The following is a 17,885-nucleotide window of genomic DNA, read 5'->3' as shown; positions in this document are numbered from 1 at the left end:
TGAGAACCCAAAATGTCTCCAAACACTGTCGATTCTCCCAGGAGAAAAGGGCACAAAATGGCTGCCAACTGAAAACTTCAGTATTAGTTAAACATTAAAAGTGATGACTATTTCCTTAGAAGAATTGTTTAATGTACTCAAAATCTTATAAAGATGTTCAAGTACGCATGCTAATAATCTCTGTTCCTTAGAAAAGTCAGAATTTTAAACCTAAAGATTTAGAGGTAAAATGCAACCTAAAACTGTGAAAACTTGTTTTTCATTTAGGCCAAATGAAGGGTGTTAGCATTTACATTCCAACTTCTTCATAAAACCTAATCTGCTTTCTAGGATTTGTGAGAATTCACTGAATCCATCCTCTGGAACTGCCTCATCTTGGCCTGAAATACAGATTGTAACATTTGAACACTTTGAATTAATTTCTTCCACAGTCTGAATTATTTTTAAAGTTTACATCTTAATCTATTTATGTTTTATGTGAGGTCTGATTGGGCTAATTAAATCATATAAAACACCATGAAGAGCATTTTTTCAAGTGACATGATTTGGGGGATTTTCCTTATAGCTCAGTTTTGTATTGGGTTCATGGGGAATTTACTGCTCTTCGTGTTATATATGTACACCTTCTTAGTTCAGCCTCACCTAAAGAAGCCCATTGATGCGATTCTAATACACTTGACTTTGGTAAATGTCATGACCATCATGTTCAGAATCATTCCAGGTATAATGGCATCATTTGGAGTAAGACAATTTATGAACAATATTGGTTGTAAAACAGTATTGTACATTTACAGAGTTACCCGGGGTCTTTCTATCTGTAATACCTCTCTCCTGAGTGCATGTCAAGCCATCATTATCAGTCCCAGTAATTCTAAATGGGTACAGCTTAAATCTGAAATTCCCAGGCTCATTTTTCCCTTTTTCCTTTTCTTCTGGATCATCAACATGCTGATATATATCCGGGTTATCATAAGTGTAGGAGTCAATAACAACGTAACTGCTGTTCCAGCTGGGTTTCATGATGTATACTGTAAAACTGTGGAGTCTGACCCCCTCCATTCAGCGGCATTTGCAAGCGCTATGGTGATTCGAGATATCCTGTTTGTGGTCCTCATGGTCTCGACCAGTATCTACATGGTGAATCTCCTCCAAAGACACCACAGGAGAGCCTGGCATATTCACAGCACCAGCCTCTCTTCTCAGTTATCTCCTGAAATCAAAGCTACACAGAACATCCTTTACCTGGTGGTTTGCTTTGTTTTCTTTTATTGCTCAAATTGTTGCCTTAGCATTTATATGACCTATGGACCTGAGAAATACCTGAGATTGGAGAGAATTACTGGAATCATTTCATCATGCTACCCAATGCTCTGCCCTTTTGTGCTGTTGAAAAATAATAAAATTCTTTCCAGGCTTACTTCTTTCCTTTCAAAGAAGAGAATTACTTTTCATAAAGGAAGATTCAATGGATGTTTCTGACTTGCCACACCTTCTTCTCCAATAGAAGCGTCACTATAAAGATTTATACAAGGGGGAAAATGTCATAAAATTAGAAAGTGCCTAGACCATTCAATGGGGAAAAGAATAGTCGCCTCAATAAATTGTACTGGAATTACTCTTCTGGGATATCTGCCTGCAAAAGAATGGAGACGAAACCCAACCTCTCATCATATAAAAAATTAAATGAAAATGGATCAATGGCATAAATATAAGAGCTAATAATATAAAGGCCTTCCAAGAAAACAGGGAAATAACTTCAGGAACTTGTAGTCAACAATGGATTTTCACTTTTTATGCCATAAACAAAAGCAACAAAATTTTTAAAAAGTTGATAAAATGGACTTCATCCAAATTTAAAAGTTTTTGCATCTGAGGACATTATGAAGAAAGTGAAAATCGAACCTATAGAATGAGGGAAAATATTTGGAAACCATGTACTTGATAAGGGCTTAATATCTAGAATAAAGAACTCCTACATCTCAAAAACAAAATGGCAATCCACCCAAGTAAAAATAGGGCCAAGGATTTGAATGCATATTTCTCCAAAGAAGATATTCCAATGACCAACAAATAAGTGAAAAGATGCTCAACATCATTAACCATTAGAGAAATACAGATCAAAACAACAAAAATCCAAAGAAATATAAATATAGTGGAATACAAGAAATATGGTTAAATATCGCAAAAGTAGCAAATAAAGGAGAAACAGGAATAAAACCCAGAGGAAATAAACAGAAAAGAAATAAAATGTGTGGTTTACATACTCATGTATAAATAATTACATTAAATGCAAATAGTTTAAACATACCCTTTAATTAAAAGAGATAGTGAGAATGGGTAAAAGAAAAATGACCCAACTATATATGATATCCTAGAAACCCATTTCAAATATAAGTAGGTGAAAAATAAAAGAATGAAAAAAGATATACCATGTTAACATGAATCAAAAGCCAGCTGGGGAGAGTTGAACTGACAGGAACTGTCTGAATCAACTACTTTGAATTCTGGAGTCTAGTGGAACACTATGGAGGAAGAGATATGGTAAGTTGCAGTGAATTTCACCCTCCACTCAGCAGCTATCATTCCTCATCTCCCAGGTACAGGCCTGGGGACTGCAGCCCAGGCTCCTGAGCATCTTGTGGGTGCCAGGATGGGTAGTCTATAAGGACCCACTTCCCTAAAATTCTGGGGTGTATGGTCTGATCTCTGATGACTTCTTTGAGTCAGCTACTTCAGATCACTGGTGGGCTGGCTCTGAAGGTGCAAATTTTCCCAACTCCTGTCAGGCAAAAGCAACAGAGGAATCTTAAAGAGGCACTCTCTAATTTTTTCTCCACTTGTCACTTTCAGTTTCCTGTTTGGGGCAAAAGTAGTTTGGAAAAGTTAAGAATTGTTGCTCCAGTCCCCAACAAAAGCAGCAGCAACAACAGATAATCCCAGAGGAATGGGAGAACTAGATTTTCTGAGTTACAACAGTATAATACTCAGAACGTCCAGTTCTCAACAAAAAAATTACAAAGAACATAAGGAAGCAGGAAAGTATAACCCATTCACTGGGATAAAAAGAATTTACCTGAAAACATCCTTGAGGAAATTTATACATTGGAACTATTAGTAAAAGACTTCAATGGGAGCAAATGTAGCTCAGTGATTGAGCATCTGCTTCCCATGAAAAGGTTCTGGCTTCAATACTCTGTATTCCTGAAGAAAAAAAAAAAAAAAAGACTTTATATCAACTGTCTTAAATATGTTCAATGCAATAAAGGAAACTATATACAAACAACTAAAGGAATTTGGGAAAATATTGACTGAACATAATTAAGAGATGGAAATGATATAAAAGAGCCAAACAGAAATTATGGAACTGCAAAGTGCAGTACTTGAAATGAAAACTCACTAGAGAGATTTAACAGTAGATTTGAACAGGAAGAAGAAAGGATCGGCAACCTTGAAGACAAGATAATTGAAATTATCCAGTGTGAGGTGCAGAAAGGAAAAATGAAGAAAATTGAACAGTGGCAGAGGAACATGTAAGATGCCATCAAGCATACCGACATACACATAAGAACAAAAGAGAGAGAGAGAAAGGGCAGGAAAGAGAATTTGAAGAAACAGTAGCAAAAAACATCCAAAATTTGATGAAATATATGAATATACACATGCAGAATGTGCAACAAACTCTAATCAGGACAGACTCTAAGATGTACACACCAAGATACATTATAGTGAATTTGTCAAAGTCTAAAGACAAAGAGAGGAATTCAAAAGCAAAAGAAGGACTTCTTAAATATTAATATAAGTGATCCCCAGTAAGACTGATAGCAGATTTCTCATCAGAAATCCTGGAGGCTAGAAGACAGTGGGACAACATATTTAAAGTTCTTAAAAAATAAAATCTGTCAACTGATAATTCTATATCTGGTAAAATCATTTCTCAAATAAAGAAGAAATTGAGAAATGTACAGATAAACACAAGTTTAAAGATTACCAGAAGACCTGCCCTACAAGAAATTCTAAAGAGAGTAATTCATGCTGAAATAAAAGAACAATAGACAGTAACTCAAAGCCACATGAAGAAATAAAAACACTGGTAAAGATCACTACATAGAGAAGATGGGTGTTCAAAAACTATCTGTGCTGATACATGGTATAGCATGGATGAATCTTGAAGACATCATGCTAATTAAAATAAGCCATACAGAGAAGGATAAATATTCTTTGATTTCTCTTATATTAAATACTTAGAATAAGCAAATGAATAGATACAGAAAGTAGATTAGCATTTATCAGGGCTGGGGTAAGGGAGAATAGGAGTTATTGTTTAATGGATTTGAGTTTCTGTTTTGGACGATGAGCATGTTCTTGAAGTAGTGGTGAAAGTACAGAACATTGTCAATGTACTTAAATGTCAGAGATGTACATTCAAAAATGGTTAAAATGATATTATGTCCATGTACTTTTACCACTATTAATTATTAGGGAATAGATAGCTGACAAGACTATAAATAGGCAGGGTCAAGTGGTAGAATGCAACTGCCAAATTCTGCTTATTTTGGGGAGATACTTAGCTAGGAAAGCCTCTCTCAGATTTTGTTGGATTCTGTTCATTTTCCTCTTCCTGGTTCTAGGAAGCCCATTTATCCACTTTGTATCTCCATGTTTCATTGAGGTGTTCAAGAAAATTTGAACCATCAATTTCTCAAACCAGTCTATATACTAGGGGGAAATTTTTTCTGCCATGTTTGCATTTTCTTCCTTCCTGTACTCTACCACATTAAATGTACTTAGAGTATTCAATAATTCTAGCAACAGCTAAAATGTTAAAGGTATTGTGTATGAAAAAAACACAAAATATTAATACTTGTGATACCAAAACAGTCCTGAATAGGGAACTTGTTTTAAGAGTTCCTGACTTTAATTGTGAGAAGGTATGATTCAAACCATGTTTACTGAAACTCTTTTCCACATGTAATGGTTTGAAGCTGTGTGGACCCCAGAAAAGTATGTTGTTAAAGGTAATCTATTCTGGTTAATGTAAATCTATTGTAAGTAGGACTTTTGATTAGGTTACTTTAATTCGGATGTGGCCCAGGGTGGGTCTTAATCCTCTCCCTGGAGTCCTTCATGAGAGAATGTAATTTAGAGGGAGAAGAAAAAGCCATGGAAGAAGCTGAAAGTAATGAAATCTGGAAGAGAAGGGGAGACCAGCAGACAACACGATGTGCCTTGCCATGTGACAGAAGAATCCAGGATCACCAGCAGCCAGTCTTCAGGAAGAAAGCATCAAAGATGATGCCTTAATTTGGACATTTTTCTCACCCTTGAAACTGTAGGCTTGTTAATTAATAAATTCCCATTATTAAAAGCCAGCCCATTTTATGATGTCTCCCTGAGCAGCTCTAGCAAACTAGAATATGCATGAATAAGGAGAATTTTCTTCTCACGCCCTGTCCACCATAAACTCATCCTGCCTTGCCTTCCTCCTCCCTCCATTCTCTAAGAAATGTGTCAATGAATGATACACATCAGGCTTATATAAAATTTAGAAGAAATATTATTACTCTCTTTGGATATCATTGAAGTTAAAGCATTAGGGATGCTACTACATAAAGGGGGATAATTATCTTCAAAGATTCAGAGATATGGAAAATAAATTAATGTAAATCAAACTTTTTAGCATCTAGTACATCTAAAAATAGAAGAAGCTGCTTCTGGTAGTAGTCATTCCCCATACTTGATGATGAATTACTGTTCAGTCAGATGTGGTGAAAGAGATTCAAACAACAGAGTGTGAGAAATGTAGGCTATTTCTGAAACAGCTTTATTTTTTCTATTCTGTAGGTTATTTTCCAACCATAAGAAATTACTTCACATTTCACAAGAAAGAAATATGGTAAATAAAGCTAAGAGGGAGATCCAGAATAGATGTAAAGAGGGAAAATGTCCATTCATTGAAGCGATTTTCTCTTTGCAAAAATAATAAATGCTTATTATCAGCAGTATAGAAAAAATCAGCCAAGTGAAAAACCTGTCATTATCATATTGTTATGATGTATCTATAGCAAGTAGTTCCTGTTACCACTTGTTTTTTTTTAATCCAACATTTTTTGGCTTAAAATAATTTATTATTCTGTCCCATGATTCTGTGGACCAGGGGTTGAGGAAGCCCTCAGCTGGTCCATCCAGGCTGGGACGGGGAGCGGCGCCTGGTTACTTCTCTCCTTGTGCTCTCCAGCGACACCACCTGGGGAGGAGGGGCTCTAACAGCGAGTGGTGTTGAAAGTTCTGACTCTGAACTCAGTCTCCAGTGGTTCCCCAGCAGGCTGCACAGACAATGTGGTGGGAAAAGGGGCTTGTTATCATCCAAGGGGGATGAAAAATCCCTTGGTCGCCTCTAATTTTACACTTCATCACAGCCAAGGAATGGTGGAAATTTAAGCATTCCCCTCAACGTTTGTAGGTGGGGGTGAGGATATTATGTTAAATTTATTATTGTCTAGCATTTTCTATCTTGTAAGAATGCCATTTTTCTTGTGTTTTGGTTAGAAAGTAAACTTTTGGGGAGAATTTTTGTTTTGTTTGTGCTATTTGGGGTTTCTGGTTTGCCAAATTCTCCAGTATATGGTCTGGCATATGTGAGAGTCCATAGCTAGTCTACCTGTTCTCCTCCTTTGAGTTTCTTCTTACGCTGGTTTTATATATAATGTCTAGAGTTTTTAGCCACAATAGTTGGAAGAATAAGGAGAAGTATGTCTACACCATCCTCCCAGAATCAGAAACCTATGTAATAATATTTGAAGGCTGGTAATGTTAAGTCTTCCACCTGTGTTCTTTTTTCAAAGTTATTTTGGCTATTCTGGGGTCTTGATATTGCATTTAAATCTAAGAATCTGATTATCAACATCTCCCAGCAAAGTCCACTGGGGTTTTGATTAGGATTGCTTTGAATATACAGATCCATTTGGAAAAAATTGACATCTTAACAATAACAAGTATTCTGGTTCATGAATGTGGTTTCTCTCCCTATTTAGATCTTTAATTTCTCACAACAATGTTTTACAGTTTTCTCTGTATAGTTTTCACACATCTTATGTTGGATTTATTTCTATTTTATATATTTGAAGTTATTGTAAATGGTATAGATTTTTAATGCCTGCTTTTAATTGCTCTTTACTAGTATATAATACAGAATTGAATTTTTAGATTAATTTAATTTTATTTTATTAGTTTCTCCCCCACCTCATTGTTTGTGCTTGCTTGTGGGCTTGCTATTTTGAGCTTGCTACTTTGAGTTAGCAACCCACGAGGACCGGGCGGGCTTCCACGGCTCGGCGGTGAGCCCCTAGGCCAGTGCGTAGGCCTAGGTTCTCCAGGTGTGGGGGACGCGCGGTAAAAACCATGGAGACAGCCTGTGAGAGTGAGCTAGTCCACTTTATTGCGGAAATACACTTGATTATATAGGGTCGGGTTAAGGGAGGGGTAGGAGCTGGGGCGGATTAACTACGGGGCGGTAGTGGATAGGCGGAGCCGTGCAGGCAGCTATGAGGTAAGCGGTGACTAAGGAAGGGGGCAGATTATGAGTTGGCTAAGTGGGCGGGACTGGCGGGAAGGATAGCAACGGCTGGAAAAGGGAGATAACAAAGGCTAGGAGGAGGGGTGAAGGGAGGCAGCAACACTCGCTGTCCACTCTCTGTTCATCTTCTTTTTTTAGGAGGCACCAGGAACTGATCCCAGTATCTCCCATGTGGAAGGGAGGCACCCAATCAATTAAGCCACCTCTGTTCCCTGCTTGATGTATCTTTCATTGTGTTTCCTCACTTTCATCTCTTCACTTCATCATCTTGTTGCACCAGCCCATTGTGCAGCTCGTTGTCTTCCTCGTCATCTTTAGGAGGTACTGGGAACCAAACTCAGGACCTCCCTTGTGGTAGGCAGGTGCCCAACTACTTGAGGCACATCTACTTCCCTATTGAATTAATTTTATATGTTAATGTTGGAACTCACTTAATTTTAGTTACTTTTTTTATCAAAGGATTTCCTTTATTCATTACACACAGAATGTTTTATATATTTTGAAACCTTGTGTCTTTCAAAATGTCACTCTGTAAGTAAATTATTTTTCCTGTTATTTCATTGAATAACTTCACCAGAAAAATATTTATCTGTTTTTACCCCAGATTCTCCTTCTCATGGAAAGTCTTTTCCTTCCAATTACCTGTTTTAGGTGTTATTCCTACTCTGAGTTTTTCTCATATCACCAGGGCTAGAGCTCTGATACAACCTTTTGCAGCCTACAGACATAGCATTCCTCCAAGTATAATACAATCATATTGTTCGAGGAGAAATTGTAAATAAAAGCATTTATATATTGATTACATTGACATAGTAGTATACTCCTGTGTGGATACTTTCACTTGTTTGAAAGTTAGAGTTATGGCTGAAGACACTTCCGTTGTCATAACATTTTTAGAGTGAATTTCCTCATGTCATCTAAGGGCAAAATATTAACAAAATGCTTTCCTCTGTACATGATAAACATACGGTTTCCTCTATTTTCATCCAAGGTTAGAACAATTAGTGAAATGTTTCCCACATATCTGGTATTCACATTGCTTCCTCCAATGTGAGTTTTCTCCTGTTGTCTAAGTGTTGAAGGAAAATGGAAAGGTTTCCCATATAGCTGACATTCATATGATTTTTCTACAGTGCGCATTTTCCCATGTTTATCAGGTTGGAAGACTGGCTGAAGTCTTTCCCACATAGATGGCAGCCATATGGTTTCTCTCCAGTGTGAATTCCCTCATTGTTGTCTAAGGACACAAGTTTTTCTGAAGGCATTCTCACATTGATGATAGTCACATTATTGACTTGTAGTGTGATTTTACTTATGTTCATTACATGATGACTGGTCGCTGTGGAATTTTGAAAATTGTTGATATTGAGTTTTTCTCCCATGTGAGCTGGCACTACTGAGTCAATGTAGAGCTGTGATTGAAACATTCTCCCAAATAAATCATCCATTAAAATGGATTCTCTCCAGTGTGAGAAAGTGATTGACAGTGGATTATTGATATTCTCTGCATGACATTTCTGAATATTTTTCTCTGGGTTGCACCAGCATAGCCCATTCTTCCAGGGTGAAATTTATAGCTAATCAGCGGTTATAGTATCAATGTATTATCAATTGTCTTGGCCGTCAATTGTCTTCCTCTGGTTTGTTACTCCTAGACAGCTCAAGCATTAAGCAGGCAATGATTTCAGTGGAATTCATGTTTTTTCTTTCTCATAATTCCTGAATTTTAGTTTTCTTTTGGCTGAATATTGTTGAAAACCTTTCTAATGATACAATGTTAGATTATGTCTTTCCTGCAATTATAGCATGTGGTTATCATTTCTTGTTTTTTAAGGCTTACTTTCCCTGTGTGGATGCAGCCTGAGTAGTGTCAGGGCCATGAGTGTCTCTTCCATGGGTCCCGCAGTAATGAAGCCTTTGTTCTCCTTGTCACCAGTTACTTTTTAAAATAGATTCCATAGGATTTTTTTTTATTTTGTCTTTTTTTAAAAAAGATACATAGATTATGCAAAATGTTACAATAAAAAATATAACGTTTCCATATACACCACTCCCCAAATACCCCACTCCTCCCACAGGACTTCTTTCATTAGTGTGGTACATTTGTTGCATTTGATGAGTATGTTTTGGAGCATTGCTACACAGTTTTAGTTTTATACTCCCTCCCACTCCATTCAGTGGGTGATGGCAAGATACATAATATCCTGCATCTGTCCCTGCAATATCATTCAGGACAACGCCAAGTCCCCAAAAGACACCCTTATCACACTTCTTTTTCCCTCTCCCTGCGTTCAGCAAGTCCTGTGCCCACTGTCTTCACATCAATGATATAATTCCTTCCATTGCTAGAGTCACAATAATTCCATAGTAGAATACCAGTAAGACCATTCTAATCCATATTTTATTCCTCCATCCTGAGGACCCTGGGATGGTGATGTCTACCCCCTCTCTAAATCGAGAGTGGTTTAGATCCCACACGGCTGATGGATGGGATTCTCTTGCTTGCAGTTGTAGACTCTCTCGGTTCCCTGGTGTAGGGTTGACCATCCTCATCTCCCTGTTAGCAGACCTGGGTAAGTCCAAGGAACTGGAGAGTAGGGAGAGTAGGTTTCCATAGGATTTTTTACATAGACAATCATGGTGTCTCCAAATAGAGTGTTTTTTCTTCTTTTCCAATGTGTATAATAATTTATTTACTTTTCTTTCTGTTTCACTGACTATAACCTCCAGCTCCTTTTTGAGTAGAATTGGTGGGTGCAGGTATCCTTATTTTATTCCTGATCTTGGGGGTAAAGCATTCAGTATTCACCATTAATTACTCTTTTAGCTAAAGGTTTTCCATAGATAATTTTATTAAATTTAGAAAATTTCCTTCTATTCCCAGCGTCTGAGAGTTTTTATCAGAAATGTTGTTGAACTTTTCCCAGTCCTTTTCTTCATCTATTGAGATGCGATGTGATTTTTATTCTGTTATTCTAATATGAGTCACTGTGACAGATGTTGTATTCCCATATCTATTTTTGACCTTTGTTCTGAGAAGCAGTTCATTTATATGTAAATAATTTGACCCTTCCAGTTTTTTATTTTAAGCTTTTGTTAGGAGGAACCAGAACGACATTTAATTTAAGACTCATTTCCCTCCAATTCTAAGAATTTGAACCAATGCCCTACACATTATGAGCTTTTCCAGTGTGGCTTGGTGGGAGAAGGCACTTTTCCCAAGCCCATGTAAATTCTTGCATTGTTTCCTCTCGAATCCTTTCAGGTGCTTCTGCTTCCAGCCTCACAATGATGTGCTAATCAGTACTTGGCTGAATATTTGTGGGCACCCTTCACAGAGTGCTGGCATTCTCTCCTCACAGTCCTCTCCTCTCCAATATTCTACCAAAGAATTCTGCCCCATTGTTCGACTTGGACACAGTTCTGTCTCTGCAACTCAAGAGGACTGCCAGAGTCTGCCTGGGTCACCCTCCCTTTCGTGTGGCCTGGAAACTCTCTCCAGGAAGTAACTGAGGGCAAACCTGGGGATCACTTTGTATCTCTCAGGCATCACTGTCTTTCATTACCTCATGTCCAATCTCTTTAAAACTTGTTTCTTGTACTTTATTTAGTATTTGTGGTTGTTTTAGACAAGAGGGTAAATTTAGTCCCTACTATTCTATCTTGGTGGAAGTAGAAGTCCCAATTTTTTCTTGGTTGCATTTTATGTCTCTCCTTCCCAGTTTTGTACACAATAAATAGGTGTCTGCTAGGTTACATGTCTGTCCTCAGGAGAGCCTGTGCTATGGATCCAGCCCTGCTATTGGTCTCAATGGTTTAGCCATGTCCAGTGAAAATGGGTTGGATTCTCTCTCCACGTTCAAATTTGGGACAGGGGTACCCAAGACCACCTTCAAGTTCAATTAAATATTAGAAGGACTCCCAGAATACAGCAAAGTCATCATTCTCATGGTTACAGTTTGTTACGCTTATTACAGTAAAAAGATACAGATGAAAATCAGCAAAGGGAAGAGGTACGTCAGGGAGGGTCCAGGAGAGACCAGGTGTGGAGCTTCCAATTGTCCACTCCCAATGGAGTCGTGCAGACAGTCGTATCTCTAGACATAATAGACATGTAATCTCTTTATTTTGTTAAGCCTTTAAAGAGTTCTTTGATCCATGGAAATCATGGACATGAAGAAAATACCATTCACAGCAGAGATGGGAATGGCCAAGGCTATGCAGTTACTACATGCAGTGGTCTAGCCCCTGCTGCTTTTATTCTTTCTTTTGGTTGAGATGTAACAAATGTTCATTAAAGCATATTCCTACATCAATAGCAGGATTCAGGTTTACATATATCATGCAACCACCATAACCAGACCAAGAATAGAAAATCTCGAGAAATTCAGGAGACTCTCTTTTGAATCCTCTCACCTAATAGCTCACCAAAAGAAGCTGCTATTCTGACCTCTGTTAGCACAGATGAATTTGCCTGCTTTTTAAAAAAGATTTATTTTTTATTTCTCTTCCCTTCTCCCTCCCCCCATTGTCTGCGCTCTGTGTCCATTAGCTGCGGGTTCTTCTGTGTCTGCTTGCATTCTTGTCAGCAGCACCAGGAATCTGTGTCTCTTTTTGTTGCATCATCTTCCTGCCTCAGCTCTCCATGTGTGCGGTGCCAGTCCTGGGTCGGCTGTGCTTTTTACTGCAGCTCTCCTTGCAGGGTGCACTCCTTGTGCGTGGGTCCCCTATGCGGGGGACACCAAGCATGGCCTCAGCACTGCATGTGGACCAGCTCACCCCAAGGGTTAGGAGGCCCTGAGATTGAACCCTGGACCTCTTATATGGGAGACAGATGCTCTATCAGCTGAGCTAAATCTGCTTTCCTTGCCTACATTTGACATTTGCACAAATGGAAGAGTACAATGTGGTACAAACTCATTTGCACCTGGCTTTTTCCACTCAGTATTATGCCTGTGAGATTCTGCTATGTCTCACAGCATTAATTGGTTCTTTTTCACTGTTCTGTACTATTACAGCCAATGAAGCCATTGCAATGTGTTCATGGATTTTACAGGTGATAGGCATTCAGGCTGTTTCTAGTTTGGGGATACTACGAATACTACAATAGATCATTTATAGAGTTTTTCAATTCTTCTCATGAAGAATCATTTTTTTTTAAACAAGTATCGGGGATTGAACCTGAAAACTGGTACATGTGAAGTAGGTGCCAACCACTGAGCTCCACCTTCTCCACCTCACAGAAATTCTTATTTGTGAAAAAATGACTATTTAAATTCTTTTTTTCCACCAAACTGTATACCTCCAATTTGTTTTCCTGTCCTTACTGCCCATATATTGGTCCTCTTTGGTTCTCTTTATTCCTTTCTGTAGTTTCCTGGTTTTGGCTGATATTATTTCATTTCTACCTGTTCAATTCCCTTTATTCTTTTTAGTAGTGCAAGGTTGCTGGCAATGGTTTCTAGGAACTTTTATTTCTTTGGAATGCTTTATTCTGTTTTCATTTTTCTTCTTAGTTTTTACTTTGGCAAACATATATGTTTAACAGAAAAATTGTCATCCCAATCATTTTAAATCATCTAATCCAGTGGACTGCATACTGAGATGAAGCTGGGAGCTTTCTTCTAAATTTGTGCCTGTCTATACTCACTCTCCCAGCAATCCATAGGAATTTTGGAGTAATCTTGTATCTTATGTGTCACTCCTGTGCTCAATAACCAATCAGGGCTTCCTATACATTCATGAAGGTTTACGCAGTTATTCTCAAACTATCCTATGCCCCTTTCCAATCACATATAGCATAGCCGGCCAGATGAAAATATGCAACCCTGATAAAAAACAGAGCAGGATATTCCTCATTATGCATATAATGGTCTTTTGGACAGCACTGATTCTTTGAAAAGTGAAATCTTAATCAAATGTTATCCTCAAAGTGGACATTTCCAGGCCTCCATAGCTGCACTGTTTTCTTTCCTCTTAATTTTTTTCCAACTGCTTAACCTATTACTCTCTGCACAAAATTACTCACCCGACATAAAAGGTGAAGTTCAATTCCAAATTGCCTAATCTTTCAATATGACGGAGGTATATTCTAAGTGGTCCATTTTCACTTATCTTTTTTTCATTGTTGGCCACTGTAGCTGTTTGATAGAATTGATGAACTCCAAAAAGAAATATTAGATTATGCTTGTAATCTGATCTGTACCTGAGCATGATTGAGTTATGATTACGGCGTTGCATTCCCACCCCTTGGTGCATGAGGACTCACAGATAAAGCCATGGTGAAGAACAGGGTTGGGATTTCTGATGTTAGAATTTGATGCTGAAGACCCAGGAAGTCAGCACCCAGAGGAAAGAGAAGCCAGCACCAGGAAGGAAGGAACCTTGACCCCAGAGAAAAGCAAGCCCCAGGAACGTAGGGACCCAGGAAGCCTGAACCCTCGCAGAGGTCGGCAGCCATCTTTTTCCAAATAGACTTGGGTGAGGGAAGTAACTTATGCTTTGTGGCCTGGTATCTGTAAGCCCCTACCCCAAATAAATACCCTTTATAAAATCAACCATTTCTGGTATTTTGTATCAGCATCCCCTTTGGTTGACTAATAAAGTCACCAAGTAAAGAGTATTCAGTTTCCATTCTACTAAAACCATTTCTATAAGTATTCCTTTGCTCTGTGTGAGCTGATGTATGAAAAAGAAACAATAAAAAACCCCGTTGTTGATAATAAGCGCCTCTGATGTGATCGTAGAACTCAAGAGAAAAACTGAAAAAACCAAAAACCAAAAAACAGCAATAATCCTGAAATTAAGTAAGATTCCATGCTTGCAGGTCTGATGTTGTGCATCTTTGGCCACCACATATTGTGATGAGCTTTGTCACAATTCTGGTGCCATAATTTTTGCCATAGAGGCAAGGCAATGTAAAACTCTGAATTCAATACCTAATATTACACACAAACGCACACATATTTAGGGAGTCGGTCTCTCTCTTGGTACCTAAGAACCTAATTCTTGTTCTGGTTTTTCTTCAGTCAAAACCCGGGCAGATGGGAAGTGGATTTTGCTCGAGTGATAGAGCATCCGCCTACCACATGGGAGGTCCAGTGTTCAAACCCAGGGCCTCCTGATCTGTGTGGTGAGCTGACCTATGCGCAGTGCTGATGTGTGGAAGGAGTGCCGTGCCATGCAGGGGTGTCCCCCATGTAGGGGAGCTCCATGCCCAAGCAAGGAGAGCCACCCCTCATGAAAAAAGTGCAGCCTGCCCAGAAGTGGTGCTGTACACACGGAGAGCTGACACAGCAAGATGATGCAACAAAAAGAGACACAGATTCCTGGTGCTGCGGACAAGATTGCAAGTGGACACAGAAGAACCCAGAGCGAATGTACAGACAGCAGACATCAGTGTGGGGGGAGGGGAGGTAAGGTGTGGTGGGAAGGGATGAGAAATAAATAAAAAATAAATCTTTTAAAAAAAAGCAAAAAAAAGCCCTGGGCAGAGCAGCAGGTCAGGCCAAGTGCAAAGGTCAAAAGCAACATATTCATCCTGATATAAGCTGCCCCTCACGTTCTCTCAGCACCTATCAATTTGTTGCTGGTGGGTGATGGATCCTGAAATTTGGCTTGTTTTATACAACAGTGTGTTGATGTGGCATGCTGTGACTTAGTTGCCCCTATATAGGTAATCTTAAAATAATAAAAATAGCATCCAGGTGACAGGTACAAACTTTACATTACCATTATAGGAACAGGTCGGGTGTTGGTATTTGATCCTTAAGCTAACAATGCTTAACAATTAATAAATGACATTTTCAGGACAATGTTGTTTTCAGTTCTCCTCCTCAACATTTAGTCTTGGATAAAACCAATATAAAGAATGTGGCTAGTAATTTTGGTGTTCCATCTTTAGGTTGGTCAAATATATATATATTTTCTTTTCTACAAACGCTTACGTCTGCCTTCATTGCTCTAAAGTGTGTGGTCAGGCAGAACCACCAGCAGCCCAACGGCAGCGAGCCCTTCCTCATCGGCATCAGCGGGGGCACGGCGAGCGGCAAGGCTTCCCTTTGTGCTAAGATTGTGCGACTGCTGGGACAGAATGAGGTGGACTACCTCCAGAAGCAGGTGGTCATCCTGAGCCAGGACAGCTTCTACCGTGTCCTCACATCGGAGCAGAAGGCCAAAGTCCTGAAGGGCCAGTTCAACTTTGATCACCCAGATGCCTTTGATAATGAACTCATCTTCAAAACGCTCAAAGAAATCACCGAAGGGAAAAGTGTCCAGATTCCTGTTTACAATTTTGTCTCCCATTCCCGGAAGGAGGAGACAGTTACTGTCTAACCCCGCGGACGTCGTGCTCTTTGAAGGGATCCTGGCCTTCTACTCCCAGGAGGTAAGAGACCTGTTCCAGATGAAGCTTTTTGTGGATACGGATGCGGACACCTGGCTCTCCCGCAGAATATTAAGGGACATCAGCGAAAGAGGGAGGGACCCTGAGCAGATTTTATCTCAATACATTACCTTTGTCAAGCTCGTCTTTGAGGAATTCTGCTTGCCAACAAAGAAATAAGCCGATGTGATCATTCCTAGAGGTGCAGATAATCTCGTGGCCATCAACCTCATCATGCAGCACATCCAGGACATCCTGAACAGAGGGCCTTCCAAATGGCAGACCAATGGCTGCACCCCATCACGCAAGAGGCAGGCTTCAGAGTCCAGCAGCCGACCGCATTGACCTTGCCTTCTTCCAGCCCCAACCCCTGAAACAGACAGGAGGAACGGTCAGGAGGCACTGTTGATCTGTACATATCATTTCCTCTGATGTTAGTGTAGTTAAGAAAACACCATGGAGATGAAACGCCTTTGATTTTTTTTTTTTTACTTTGGATTGGGTGAAATGATACAGAACTTGACCCTGAGCTTAAATGACAAACTGTGCCAACTACTACTGATGATGCCTAATTATGAATCCAACGTGTAACCAGTTATAAATACAAAACATACATACATATATATATAGAGAGAATGATCTATTTTTGTGTAAATGTACAAAGAATGTAAAGCTGTTTGCCATGAGTATTTTGCAGGGCTGCCTGTACTTGTGTGTTTCAGGACTAGAGCAGGAGTTTCACCAAGGGGAAATGGCCTGCTATATTCCAGGTGAGGCCAGCTCAGGCATCTGTCTGGGAGATGAGGAATGGGGGAAGGCCAGCTCATGTCACTTCAACCTAACTCCTGGAACTCTCTTGGGAATGGGGTTTGAAACCCTTAAGTGGCTTCCCTGGCAGATGCCACCTCCTTGGAGCTGAACCTTAGTGATATGATAAGAGATACTGTCTATTTTTGTTTTTTTAGTTCAAATTTAGATCTCAACTCAAACTCAGGGAAGAGGCCCACTGAGGAGAACAAGTCTTCTGCCTTTTCTTTTTGCCCTACTCCCCACGTCTGGCTGCTCGGACAGCTCAATGACTTCTTCCTTTACCACTTCCCAGTCTCTCCCAGCAGCCAGAGCTACCTCTCTTACCTTCTTAGGCAGGGATTTTATGAGATCATTTCCTGTTAAAATAGAGAAGGAGGGAGATCTACTGTGCCTGTTGTAGTGTTTAAGGAAGCACTGGTTCCTTCTGCCTACCAGGGAAGTAATTGGCCAGACACTTTGGGACTTTCCTGTATTACTGAATACATAGGAGTTGGTGTTTGGTGGAGGATTTCTGGTAACTGGCTGCTGGCAGCCCTGCCCGGGGTGGCAAGAGAGCTTTGCCCATGTAGGGGCTTTTATTTGCAGCGAGATGAGGATGGCATGCCCCCTTCGCCAGGGATTTCCACTAGCATCATCACAGCCAGGATGGTCTCCTAATTTATGATTTGCTGCATGACTACAGTGGCCACTGGGCATTAAGGGGCCAGGAAAAAGGAAGAGGGCATTTAATTAATGAGTACACAGATTGGAGTCCTAGGTTGAAAACTTAGGGAGCAGGAGAATTCCAGCTTTCCTGAGGTCTTCCTTTTGGTGGAAACTTCCTTCTCTGGAACCAAGTACACATTCCAGACTGATTTTTGGCAGAGGGATGAAGGAAGTGGAGGGAAACTAATACAGAATTCTGAGCCTCCATTTGTAAGTGCAAAAGAGCTGGAGCTCATTCATTTGAGGGTTGACTGCCCCGAGTGCTTGGTAAGCCATGGTATTAGTTATTCCATGCCACTCCTAAAACCTTTGGGGAACCTTTACCCTTCAGTTGCTTTCAGAGCCCGTTTGAGCCATATAGATAAACCTCTCACACCTAATTTCCAACCCTCAGACTCTGCACCATCCTATTCA

At 39.7% G+C, this 17,885-nt stretch overlaps 1 pseudogene; it reads left to right on the top strand.

The window, feature by feature from the left end:
- The first annotated feature begins 1,080 nt into the window (after positions 1-1,080).
- LOC101425416 (uridine-cytidine kinase 2 pseudogene) lies at positions 1,081-16,301 on the top strand (annotated as a pseudogene).
- The last annotated feature ends 1,584 nt before the right edge of the window (positions 16,302-17,885 follow it).

This window comes from Dasypus novemcinctus, chromosome 18, assembly GCF_030445035.2.
Source record: "Dasypus novemcinctus isolate mDasNov1 chromosome 18, mDasNov1.1.hap2, whole genome shotgun sequence".
Lineage (NCBI taxonomy): Eukaryota > Metazoa > Chordata > Mammalia > Cingulata > Dasypodidae > Dasypus > Dasypus novemcinctus.
The sequence above is the reverse complement of the archived record's forward strand: the minus strand, read 5'-3'. Positions and strand labels throughout refer to the sequence as shown.